The following is a 14933-nucleotide window of genomic DNA, read 5'->3' as shown; positions in this document are numbered from 1 at the left end:
ATATATAAATAAGGTTAGGTAAGGAAAGTGAAATTAATAAAGGTGGGCAGGGACTGGACCCAACCGGGGCCCAGTTTGGGCCCGGTCAGGGCCGGTCTAGTGGTCTCATTGGGACTGGTCCCATTTGGGACTAGTTTTTCATGGGCCTAGGATCGGTCCCATAGGCCTAAACAATTTCATTTACCCCTTTTATCTGTTTATCTATCTAGGGACTTAATAAAATTATATAAGGGGGTTTATGTAATTTTTTATGGGTGATTTGTAAATTTTTTTAATTAATTAATAATTAAATATAAATGAATGATTAAATGTCAATGAATAATGACTTAATTCTTAATTGGTTATAAATTTAGGGCGTTTTTAATTTAAACTTTAAGGTGATAGTAATAATTTAATTTTAACATAAATATAATATTCACACAATCACACTTCACAACTAAATAATTAAATAAATTTGATTTTATTAAATTATTAATTTACATTGTCAATAGTATTTATATCCTCCAAATCTGTGTTTTGAAGAGGTTGAGTAGTTCGGGATCTTCCAGCTGTTGTTGATCTCTTCTGTCTGCATGAGTCCAATCCCGTAAACATATTATGACTTCAACCATCTAATTGGTTAAAGAACATGAAGTTTTAAACCCTTATCATGTTGATTAAAACTTATGAAGAATTAAGATTACTTGTTCACGTTGTGCTTAATGGGTTGCTAAACTAATGATTAAACATATAAACCATCCATGCCATAAAATAAAGCACACAACTCAATTTTATATGGTTCAGCAACATACCTACATCAATGGGACCAAGTCCAGAAGAAGCTAATCCACTATGAAATAATTATGTGTTCAATTACAAAGACAAGAATAAATATCAGCTGTAAAAACTCCCTGTTTGGACAACACTTCAATCTTCGCTCTTTGGTTGAACCTCAAATCTTCATAGTCTAGCTTCTCCTCCACGGGACCACCAGGTTGCACTTGAGTTTGTCTAAAGTTTCAACAATGATGAATTACTTCGACAGTAACAGCTTGAACACGTCCATATCTCAACATGAAACAACGTTCCAAAATCAACTCATGCAGTAAGAGAAAAAACACGGTAATTCAAAGTCTACCAAAGCATATCAGAAACCTATAAAAACTAAACAACCTCAAAGAAAATATTCATAGAGTAATGAAGGTAAATAATGTGGCTTCCTTCATAAAAGTCACAATAATAAAAGGATTATTTATACTTAAGCGACTTTGAAAGGATAAAAAAGAAACCAAACTTGTTTTGGAAAGGGTTCTTGAGATCCTAGACTCCTTTATAGGAAATAATTCTTTAATCTATAATCTTCTTATAAGAAAAGAATTCTTAAAATCATAATCTTCTTTTAGGAAAAGGATTCTTGAAATCATCATTAAATAAAATCTTTTCCACCTCACATAATATATAATGTCAACAAAAAATATTTCCACAACTGAAAATATAATCACATTTAATTAAGGTAGGTATGATATGCATGAATATTAAAATAAAATCTACCAGACGTGTTGTGATCACTGCGATTTAGTAGTGAACACCTTTAAAGTGAAACTAAATAGATTGTCCACCAATCCAAATGAATAAGTTGACAAAACCAAAATACTTACAGAACATCTTCTCTCTTCAACAATGTGGCCACTAATTGAGAATGTTGACTAGGATGCAATTGTCGAAACTAGCACAGACCAAATGCACGTGCCATTTGTATTGTGGTTCCACCATTGAAGCACATTCATCTCATGTTTCTCCTTCGTGGTCATGTAGGACATGTCCATTTGTAGGTACCGATGCAGCTCATTTGGTCCAAGTTGTCTGTATGAGTTGCTACTTCCACCACCATCGTTCTCGCATTCCACAAACCTCCATATGCTTGTTCCTTGCCATCCTAAGTCTTTATCAGGGTTCTACTACTTGTCTCATTGGCACTGGCTCCAATTTGCGTAGTCTGATACAAAGAAAAAAAGCTTTCCAATTTTCTGTTAAAGTCTATGAAATAATCATATTGTAAATTATGTCATATCTCAGCTACCGTACAATTAAATACGCTTAATTTAAGTCTAGAATCTACAATAAACCTAATCCATATAAGAATGGAATATCTAACTAATATTTTCGGTATTTTTTTCCCCTGGAACACTAATGTCACGCAAATCTTTGTTATATCTATATGCAGCAAAAGTTGTAGAAATTCAAAGTAAAATATTTAACGCTACATTAGTAGTAGGATATAGCTTTTTCCAACATCGGGTACGTGGAGTTTCAACAAACAGGCTTGTTCATACATAACTTCTTTGGTTCAATCGGCGGATCCTCTTGGCGATAATATTTGCGGAATTTAGTCCATCTTGAATTGCTATCGGCGATGAATCCGATAGCTACATGCACCCTTTCAATCCTCGAATGTATAGCTTTTAAACTTGCTTTAACAATCAAATTGATGATGTGGCAAGCACATCTCTGGTGAAAAAATTTGCCTTCACCATGCAAATCTAATCTCTTTTCAAATAAAGAAATTGTCAAGGTGTTAGCAGCTGCATTATCAAGCGTTAGCACCACAACTCTCTCAAATAATAAATATTCTTGCAAAACTCCAATAATTGTAAAATAAATAGTTTCAGCACTATGTTTTTCATATAATGCTTTAAAACCTATCAATTTTTGTTGTAAATGCCAATTATGATCTAGATAATGTATTGTGACACTTAAAAAATCTGTTTTTGATATAGCAGCCCATATATCTTAAGTAAGTGCAATAGATATACTCCTAAAATTTTGAAATTCTTTTTTAAGTTGATTTTTTATTTTATCATAAAGTTTTATTATGTCCCTTCTAATTGTACATCTACTAACAGGGGTAAATGCTGGACAAAAAACATTTTTAATCAATTCAACAAAATAAGGATTTTCATATAAAGAAATTGGAGAGTCCATAGCACATATGAATTTTTCTATTTTATCTCATGTTGTGAGTGCATTGTATTTCCATGTTCAGAGAGTTGAGGATTGTGGATTAAAATTAAGTTGAGTTTGAATTTGCCTACCTGATGCAGTTGAACTTGAACTAGACTGGTGGGACTATTGCATATGTTGGGGGTGCTTCTTCTCTAAGTATTGCTGCATCGTCGAAGTCCTATTCTTAGCGCTGATAATGGTTGAACAAAAATTACATTCCTCGTACGTCTCTTCCCCCAACCCATTTAGCTTTGGCCATTTTGATTTGGTGGAGAATTGTCATACCGCACACAAGACCCTCTTTGACAGTCAGGCCATGGAATCGCAACTCGCTTGTGTTTGGATGGACCTAGTCCCGACCGGTTGTGGTTGTGGAATTGGAGTTGCTGCCTCTTGAAATGGTGAAAATGGATCGAACCCTTCCATTTCTTTGATGGATGGAACATAAAACTGATTTGGGGATGATCCTTCGAATGCATAATTTTGGGAATCCGTTATGAATTTATAATAAAGTAATAAATAATTAAAATGAAAGAAATTGAATAATATTATGAATAATAGATGAAATTGAAAAATGGAAAAAAATTGAATAATATAAATAATAATAATATGAATAAATGTAAATATAAATTGAAGAGAATTTGAGAATTAGAGTAGAGAGATTGAGAGAATAGACTGAGGGTCGAGTTGTGAAGAAAATGAGGTTTATGAGGGTTTGTGAAAAAAAAAAAAAAAAAAAAAACTTTCCCGCAACCCTCATGTGACCGTTGGCTCTTAACAGTCAACTAACTGTTGAGCAGCCAACGGTCAGTTGATTGTTGGCTGCTCAGCCAACAATCAACTGACCATTGCCTGCAACCTGCATTTATTTTTTTTTTTGTAAAATATCATTTTAGCCCCCATATTTATTGTATATTTAAAAAATGTGGGGTTTTTGTAATTTGTCAGGGGTCAATTTAAAAAAAAATTGAATAAGGGTTGGGGCCTGACCTGGTTTTGGTCCAGTTTTAGGACCAGTCCTGAACCCGAGTTTTGGGTGGGCTTTTTGGGTCCGATCTCGAATTCACACCTCTAGAAATATAGGTTATTAGACATTTCGTCGAACATGTGCTAAACCACGCTTCTCTCTACCAATCCAACAAAACCATTAATATTCTGAACCAAATAATAATAATAAATCGCAAAAAACTTACTTAAATGTAACAATTTTAAGCTAATCTAAACATAAATTAATAGAAAAATACACACTTTTATTTAAACAGTGACACTAGATCAAGATTTCCGAGAAACAAACAGTTTTGAGTGAATAATCAAAAGAACCCATAAGGTAAAATGAAGTTTGTGAATGGATAGAATAATAATCTCCAAAAAGGAACTTATGAGTGCTTGCGAGTAAAGACTAGAACTTTAAAGTAAAACCCAGAGAGAAAACACAAGAAGCAAAACCTTGATCAAAGATTGCAGTTTAGAGGATGAAGAATATGCAGATGGCAGGAAAAAGAAGAACTGAAGAAGTTGAAGATCGAAGTTTGAATGTGGAAGAACTGTGATCGATTGAAGAAGAGATGAAGTTTGATTGTGGAAGATTGAAGAAGAACTCAAGAAGTTGTAAATGTCAACTAAAATCGAGTTGGGATTTTCAATGAAAGAGTCTCTTATTATGTGAGATAAAATAAATTGATTTTTTTTGTAGACATTAAAGAACAAGAAAAGTAGCCTATTATGTGTTTAAGCAGGAAAGCTACCTATATCTTAACATGAAAATTTGTAGCCTAATTCATAATTAATGTTCATTAAAAGAGAGGATCAAATTGGTAGAGGAGCATGGCTAGGTTGGGCATGAGTTGGGTTGGGTTGGGTCCATGGTAGGATCCATTTTGAGCACCCATCCAACTTAAAAAGGGTGAAGTCTTCCATCTGGCCCATTTTATCCTGACAAATTCATGCACGATTGATGTTTAGGCCAGGTTTAGAGGTAATGGGACCAGAAGAACCCAAGGAATGTTCTTCTTATTTCTTTGTATTGTTTGATTAGAGTCAACCTTACATTCTTATATTTAGAAAATTTAGTATTGAATGGTTTTATTTCATATACGCCTCATGAGATTTTTTTTTTTTTTAATTTGAATTGCACCCAATTTTTTCAAAACCCATTAAAAACCCTCTTCAAATTATTAAAAATTCTGTTGTATAATAATTACCCATAATTGATGCATGATTTCATAAACATGCAAATGTAGCAAGTATACCAGTCGCACAAGTAATAAAGTGATTAGTGAGTATCATTCCCACGAGGATTGGTTGCCAAGCACTAAGTTTTTCTACTGTTTTCAAGTTGGAGCAATCGAGTTGTTTGGATTGATGGGAGAATTTTAAACTAAACTAAATCAAAATTTCTAAATATTCAAAACTAAATTATGAAAGCAAGATTTAAAACACGGATAAAATCAATTCAAACAAACGGGTAGGGTTTTGACTTCATTCGGACTCTATGGGTTAAATCTAAGAATTATACTAAATCCATATTCACATGCATTGATTGTAAATCGAACTCTCTAAAGTATAAAATATACCTTCTCATGCTATATTTCCTTACTCTTCCTTATTAAACTTCTTTATTTAACAAAATGAAGACTAATAGTTCAAAGCTCATTAAGCACAAAGAATCCTAAATTGATTTCATTGATTCTTAAATCTATCTCTAGCATTTAATACTACAATGGTGATTACCCAAGAAGATTAACATGATTTATTTCTCAATCTCATCATGTTCATCATATAAAAACAATAATTTTAGAATAATCACACAATCAAAGCAAAATCATATGAAGATAATAACAATCAATTACTTAACCCATGGAATTCCGAATTACATCAAAACCCTAACCCAAAATGGGTTAGTTCATAGCTAAATCAACAACACAAACAAAAGAAACGAAAAACCCCATGTTCAACATAATGAAAATAAGAGAAATGACAAGAGATCTCCCCAAATGACAAATCCACTGGTTTTAATCTCAAATCTTCCCCTTTTTGATCAAAGTTCGCCCAAAATCAACCTAAGAGAATGAAAATAGATGCTCTCCCTCTAAAAATGAACGACCTTTACAAAAATGATTGAGTTTTGCTTTTATACCTTGCTCAAAAACCTAGGAAAATGCCTAAAAAATGAAACTGTGCGTTTTGGAATTCGCAGACTTTGCCGCGGCGACGAAGTGAAATAAACCCTCGTGTGCAACTCTCTTCGCCGCGGCAAAGAACAAGCTTCACCTCAGCGAACCTTCATGTGGAATTCTGAATTTATAGAATTGCCCTCCGCTTGCTTCTCTGCTTGAATCTTTGATCTTCGACGCTCTCCTCATGGAAACAAGCTTCATAGTGCTCCACTCTACTTCAGAACTTTCCCAACTTCTGAGGTCCGCTCACTTCTGAGTCCAAAAACTCCAAGTCACTCATTATTTGCATAAAATGTCCATTTTAGCCTGAAACATAAAATAAAAGGAATTAAGTAGCAATTCAGGTCAAAATGAATTAAGAAGCATCTAAAATCCGAATAAAAAGTCTAATAAAAATAGTATAATCCACGGATTATCAATAATATAAAGCAAATAGATTCATATGTATTGAGAAAGAATAATAAGACTAGATTTAGATTTGTCATATCTAAATTTTTCATATCTTAAGAATGAAGGGGAGAAGGGTATTTATAGAAAACAACCCAATCCCTTTTGACCGCCCTACCACCTTAAAGTTCAAGGTGGTGGAGGTCCATCACATTGCAACTCTCCCCCTTGAACCTTCACCTTTTACAGATAATTGTATTTTAATTTTACTCAAGAAAAACTCAGTGGGAAAAAACCTAAGTAAAGAAATACAACTTTATAAAGAAACTATAATGTGAAACTGGATGTGCTTCATACTGCCTCATTAAAAACCTTGTCAGGAAAACCCAATGGGACAAAACTTGATCAAGGAAAAAAAAGTGCAGTGCATATATGTCCATTACAATATTTTTTTCTAAAAACTCCCCCTAATCGGTGCTCCTCTTGATCAATGCTCCCCCTCATAATGGTAGAATTAATTTAGTAACTTACTGAGTCACCGCATACCGATGTTATACATAACTTTTCAAATGTTGATGTCGGTAAGGCCTTAGTGAATAAATTTGCAAGATTATCATTGGAGCGTATTTGTTTGACATCAATCTCTCGATTTTGCTGGAGTTTGTGAGTGTAAAAGAACTTGGGTAAATATGCTTGGTTCTGTCTCCTTTCATATATCCTCCCCTGACTTGAGCAATACATGCTGCATTGTCTTCATTTATAATTGTGGAAGCATCTGAGGTATGTGGCAATTTGCATGTATTTTCAATACGATGAATGACAGATCTTAACCATACACATTCTCGGCTGGCTTCATGAAGCACAAGAATCTCAAAGTGTTTAGAGGAAGTAGCAACCAATGTTTGTTTTTTAGAGTGCCATGATATTGCAGTACCATTATGAGTGAAAACTTATCCCATCTGCAAGCGGGCTTCGTGAGGATTGAAAAGGCATCTGTATAGCCAACTAATTTAGGATCATTAATAGATTTTTTTAGATAAAATAATCCCAAATCTTTTGTTCCACTGAGGTAACGAAAGACATGTTTGATCCCATTCCAATGTCGACGAGTTAGTGCAGAGCTAAATCTTGCCAATAGAGTCACTACAAATGCTATGTCTGGTCTCGTACATTGTGCCAAATATAATAATGCACCTATTGCATTTATGTAATGCTTCTCGTTCTCTAGCTAGTATACTTGTGAAATATACAATAAAACTCACTAAATATATATATGACAAAATATACATGTAGATGAGCATAAAATAGAGGGCCCATACTAATTTTTCTTTATATACAAAACTGTACATTAAGTAACAAAATTACTCAAAAAAAAAAAATAAACTCGACAGTGTTGCCAAACCCTTCCGCTTCTTGACACTCCATCCGACCGTATCTTATTTACTACCAGCAAAAACATTGAAAACAATGGGGTGTGCACTAATTGCTTAGTAAGTAAATCCGCTATACTCCTATCTATCTCCGTTGCTCTTATTCTGATTTTCTTTCCTTATATCAAACTTCTCTATTCTTCTCTGCTCTTTCTGTAACTTTAGTTTCTCACTACTCAGGATAATGGAAATGGTATCATGTATAAGTATAATGCATATGCACAAATGCATAGGATGTGCATTTTCTTTTCTGTTTTTCTATTTTTTGTTTCTTTTCTTAGTATTTCTTTCTTTTCTAGTCTTTCTTTCTTTCTATTCTTTCTTGCCGATCAGACTCGGTTGAGGCATAGATTCAAAACCTTGGCCGTGTAAGTGTATTCTCTAATTCTTTATAGGTACAATCCTCATCCACATGCACTTCTAACAGACTGTACAATTCTTCTTTTTGATTCTGAGGCCGCTCAATAAAGGCGACGTGCATGCGGGGCTAGTCACTCATAGGTTCCCCATCGCAACAACCTTCTCTTTTCTTCTTTAAAAGTGTTCTTTATTATTTCTCTTTTCTTTGTCTTTGTTCTTTAATGTTCTTTAATGCTCTTCTAAGTATGTATGCATGTAGATGGGCTCATGCTTATTATTGTTTCTAAATTCACATGTTTAGATGCAAAAATGCAATATGGCATGTGAACATGTCATTCTCTACCATTTATAAACTCATATCAAAATAACACGTAAACATATTCATGCATGCACTTCTCTTTGACATTTCATCAAACACTTTGTATGCACATACAAACTCTAATTTGGCTACACTTCCATATCTTTCTTAAGCCACCAAAATTTGGAGCAAAACTTCTTGAAATCATCATCAAACCTGGCAGGAATTACACTTCACAAATTCTACTCTAATTATTCCATAATTCATCCAAACTCTCATCGAACACCATATACACAAACACCACTTCTCATGGTGGAATTCTAACCATTATTCAACATCAATTCCATCAACAATTATTATACAAACACATACATGCACAAAAGAAGTTCTCTACACAATATTGCTCCAATAATGACTAGGGTTGGATTTACTTACCTTAGATGTGAGCAACCCAACACTTTAGTAGTCTTCCTTGACACAACTCTCTGTCTCTCAAACCCTAGGGATGCTTGGGATTGAAATTCCACCAAAAGTGAACCAAGATCTATGAATTTCCTTGAAAAGTGATTGAAGAAATTTGAGAGAACTTGGGTGGAAAGTGGCGTGAATGGAAGGGGAAGAATGGCTAGGGTTTCATGCTTGAACCCTTAATATAACATATTATTACTTATAGCTTCCCATTTTACCCTTGCACTTTCTATGAAATTCTATCTATGTCCCTTAGTCAATTACCATAATGTCCTCATTCCATTACATTTTCCATGAAAATCTATCTCTTTTCACTCCCCACACTTTCAACTAATTATGGGTAGAATGACCATTTTACCCTTGAGCAAGTTTTCCCCTGAATTTCATTAAAATTTCTAGGGAGTTCTTTGCCCCGGAGAAGCACTTTCTTTGCCCCGACGAAGCATGCATTTTCTGCCATGAATTTGGGCAGAGAGTACATTGCCGCGGCGACAAAATCTCTTTGTCACGGCGAAGTCTGCAAAATTTTCCCCAAGCTAATTTCATGCATTCATCTTGGAGTAAACACTACAACTAGGGGAAATGAGATTACGTACCTCAATGTGGGTGTTACAGTTTAGATACAGTACTTCAAGACCAAGTATCTTTTCGTCATCTTCTTTAGGACAAAATGGATCCTTTTTAGGATAAAGAGACCGAACAACCATTGGGGTACTCAAGGGGTGAGATTTATCCATATAAAATCGCTTAAGGATCTTTTCAGTATAATTTGATTGATGGAGCAAAACTTCATTTGAACAATGCTTGATCTGTAGGTTGAGACAATACTTTGTTTTCCCCAGATCCTTCATTTCAAATTTTATTTTTAAGTACTCAACAACTTTTGTGAGCTCTCCAAGAGTCCCTATTAAGTTCATGTCATCGACATATACTACCACAATTACAAATCCTGATTCTGACCATTTTATAAAGACACACGGGCGTACAGGATCATTGATGTATCTTCATTCATAAGATATTCACTGAGACGATTATACCACATTCGTCTTGATTGTTTCAACTCATATAAAGATTTTTGCAATTTTATTGAATACATGTTCCTTTTATTTGCTTCTGGCACTTTGAATCCTTCAGGGATTTTCATATAGATATCAATGTCAAATGTACCATACAAATACACAGTGACAACATCCATGAGACACATATCGAGTCCTTCTAAGACTGATAAACTAATCAAGTATCGAAATGTGATAGCATCCATTATTGATGAATACGTCCCATCAAAGTCAACTCCAAGTCTCTACAGGAAACCTTGAGCCACTAGTCTGGCCTTATACATAGCAATCTCATTTTTCTCATTTTGTTTCCTTGTGAATACCCACTTGTATCCTACAGGTTTCACATTTTCAAGTGTTTGGACTACAAGTCCAAATACATTATGTTTTGCTAAGGAGGTTACTTCTGCTTGAATTGCCTCTTCCCATTCTGGCCAATCATGTTTTTGTCGACATTCATCAACATAACATGGCTCAAACTCATCATTCATAATTTCAATAGCTACTGCGTATGAGAATAAGTTATCGACAATAGTTGTCTCGCGATTCCACATTTCTCTAAAGTGAGCATAGTTTATAGAAATTTCTTCATTCTATGTTCTTGTATTCCTTCAGGCATTTCTTCCTCTTCAAGGGCTTGTGTCATTTTAGGGACGGTTAACTCTTCTGGAGTTAGTTTAAAAGATGTAGAATTGTAAATTTTTCCAGTATTGTTAATATTGACACCTATTTGATTCTATGCCTTTTATTTCCTAGGAATAGTATTCTTGACTCCAACAGGTCTACCACGCTTTTGGCGTGTAACCCTAGTTAGTAAATACGGGTACGGCAAAAAAACAGTACGGGAATTTTACGGGTATAATATGGCAAATGGTGAAAAATATGTTTATAAAAATTCGGCTATAAAATTCGGATACGGAAAAAATACGATACGGGTCTATACGGGTTTAATACGGTACATTGTCAAAATATGTTTTGAAAAATATGGCAATATCAATTTTAGTGTTAATAATTTTATGGATTACCTAGCTAAAATCAATATAGTATTTCAAATGCAAAGTATTCAATTAACCAATAACACAAATATACAATATATAACTAATATTCAAATTATAATCTCCAGACTCAAACACAATATTTAGCCATGATTTTTTACTAATTTAAAACTTGATAAGTTTGATATTAAATGCAACTAATTTTAACTTCCCATTAATCCATCAAGAAATAAAATTTTGTCTCACAAATCTATATAAAAGATTAGTGTTACAATAGTCTAACTATTATTTTATACCTATAATATATGACAGTTTTTTTTTTTTCACAATAAATTATTATTTTAATATCATCAATCCAACATATATTCCCAAACGACGTTGGGGTCCCATTTTGGTGCGTTGAGCAAGTGCAATTGGAACTTGCACAGCATAACCAAAAGTTCTTAAATGAGATATATTAGGCTAATGTCCAAATACAAGCTGTATTGGAGAGTATTGATGATATGCAGTAGGTCTTAGGCGAATTAACGTCGTAGCATGTAAAACAGCATGAGCCCAGGCAGAAGTCAGTAATTGCATACGTAATAGCAAAGTTCTTGCAATTAATTGGAGACGCTTTATAAATGACTCCGCCATACCATTCTGGGTATGTACATATGGTACTGGGTGCTCAACATCAATTCCCATTGTTGTACAATAGTCATCAAATGTCTTTGAGGTAAACTCACCAGCATTGTCCAAACGGATTGCTTTAATTGGGTAATTTGGAAAGTGTGCCCGTAATCTAATAATTTGTGTCAGCAATCTAGCAAAGGCAACATTACGGGTAGATAGTAGACAAACATGTGACCATCATGCTGATGCGTCAATTAGTACTATAAAGTAGCAGAAAAGTCCACTTGGTGGATGGATAGGTCCACATATGTCCCTGTGAATCCTTTGTAAAAATGATGGGGATTCTAGGCCAACTTTAGTGATGGTGGCTTAAGTGCCAATTTCCCTTGTGAGCAAGCAATATAAGCACTCTCATTAGGTGACAGAATCTTTAGGTTCTTTAATGGGTGCCCATGTGAGTTTTCTATGATCCTATGTTAGTGAACGACCCAGTTACACAGCGGAAAACAAAAACATAAACTACATGGATCGTTCCTTAGAACCAAGATCCGGGTACAAAAATCACAGTTTATACAAAATAATCAAATCTGCTGAAAAAATCAGTTCAAGGTTTAAGAAACATACGCACGTTTGGAGGCTCCTCCAAGTTGTCTCTGAACGTATTTTGCTACCGACCCAAGTGTAGGATCGAACCGATGAAGTCCACATGAAGACAATCGCAAGGAACTAAGGAGGGATTTGCTAGATCCTTCTTAGCCTTAAGAAACGAGAAGAAAAATCAAAGAAGAACTTTGATTCTTTTCAAAACCAAAATTGGTGTGAGAGTGAGAGCGTTTTGGGGCTGTGTATTCTCCTTTTCAATGAAAGAACGAATGAATGAAAAGTCTCTCTAATTTTCCAACTAAAACCTTTTCTTTAATAGTCAAATTTCAATTGCCCTATTCCCATAGGGAATAGGCTTGGGCTCCAACCCAAACACCCCATGTTACCAAACACTCCCAATTAGATATTTATTTTATTTCATCATTATCTTTAATTAAAATCAATTAATATATATTTAATCTATATATTAACATTTAACAATAATGATGGTTTAATTAAATATATGCGAACACATATTTAAACGTAATTTCACTATTTAATTTTTCTAATAAATTAAATAAAGGCTATGACCTCAGCAAATTTAATTGCACTGTGAAATTACCAAAATACCCTTTCGCCTAAAAAGACAAAAACACCCTTCTTTCTTCCTAAGTCTTAAATTATCTTTTATGTGTATGACCCATAGGCTCTCCATCATATCGGCAGTGTATAGTATCGCGATTAACACCAATTAATCGTCTCACTAATACACATACCAAGATTGGCCCCTAGCAAGGCTTCATGACCACCTGATAGATTCGGATTCAGCAAAGTAGCTACCTGTCAATTACATGGTTACCGTACAATTCGATCCTTTCATCATACGTTATCTCGACGAGACGAAGGCATAGAAATAGTGTCAACCTTCGGTTACTCTCGATATTATATATTCAGTTTCTGGACCAATGACCTGTATTATAATCCGGATAGAGCAACAACTTAATCCCACTGTGGCCACAGTCTTAGTGTCATTGCCATATACTGAATTGCACCGTGAGATAACTTCTCCTGTACCCGAGAGTGATGAATCCTTTGTCAATCCACCATAGTCTTGATACACTCTTTGATGCAGCCAATCACCACCGTATTGACAGCTCTGAATGGAACTGCGTTAGGCTAATGTCAAACTACACCAATCGGTGCACAAGGCGCTCTGGTGATCTCAAGTCTAAGGATCACATGTACCACCATTCGTTAGAGGATTTGTTCCATAGACACTGGGGTTACCATCCATATGGAATCCTCTGGTGGGTCAGTCCAGTGAACTTATTGTGGTATATCCGCCTACAACAAACACCCATATGTTGCACCAGGTTGTCACCAAACAACCTTGATAAGTGAGATCAGTCACTGCCTCTCGACAGGGTCATTCAACACTATGATAGCCTTATCGTATTATCTGTGCCCTTACTTTAGAATAATATTGGGGCTACGGACGTTTCTAGAATGGCCACCATATGTGCTCATAGGGTTCTCACTATCAAGATTTGAAACACTTGATACCCTCGTCACGGTTCTACCATTCTAAAGACATATCAAAACATATTGCAATAATAATGATTTACGCGATATAGAATAAAATCTCTTTTATTGATTAATGAACATTATTACAAAGAGTCAATTCTACAATAATTGATTGGCTCTAGGGCATCTACTCTAACATCCTACGCATCATAGTATATCCTAGGTGACCAAGACAGTCGTGCCAAATTTTAAAAAGTTTAGGATCAATGAACTTATGGTTCACTTCAACATTCTTCAGGAATGTGTACTATAACCCTGATGAGAAAGTAGGGAGTTTCTCCAGTACATGCTTCTGGCATGAAATATTAGCAGTGATGCTTAAAAACTCTCCATCCTTTTCACTTAAATTTTCTATGTGGTATCCATTGAGTCGTATATCTTTGAAATTACACAAATTTCTTATGGATTTGCTAGAATATAAAGTATCATGGATATTTAATTTAATTCTACTAGGTAACAAGAGTGTTGCTCTTCTGGAGCCCTCAATTATGTTTGCAGATCCTGATATGGTATTTATTTTTAGCCTCAATAAAGGTCAAACTTGAGAAATATTTTATATCCCGAAGGATGGTGTGCGTTGTTGCACCGTCTACTATACAAATGTCTCTACCATTACTGGGTATCGATGTCTTAATTTCGAAGTCCATCCTTAAAATAAAATTTTACATTAGTAAGGATGTTTATAGAACTTCATCTTCATGATATGGAACTTCAGGTCCAATTTTTGTCTCTGTTTTACAAACTTCATGTTTGTAATTAGTATTTAGAACTTCAAGTTTTAAAACGATATTTATTTATGGAACTTCAAGTTCATTTATCTAATATAATATGAAAGCACAATTACAGTCATTGGTTATCAAAAATATAATAAAAACATATCTAACCATAAAGGTTGTATTTAACAAGAATAAATAGATCTGACCATGAAGGCGGTATTCAACAATAATAAATAGATCCAACCATAGAGGCGGAATTTAACAATAATAAGTAGATCCGACCAT

This window comes from Pistacia vera, unplaced genomic scaffold (genome assembly GCF_008641045.1).
Source record: "Pistacia vera cultivar Batoury unplaced genomic scaffold, PisVer_v2 Contig31, whole genome shotgun sequence".
NCBI classification, from domain to species: domain Eukaryota; kingdom Viridiplantae; phylum Streptophyta; class Magnoliopsida; order Sapindales; family Anacardiaceae; genus Pistacia; species Pistacia vera.
The sequence above is the reverse complement of the archived record's forward strand: the minus strand, read 5'-3'. Positions refer to the sequence as shown.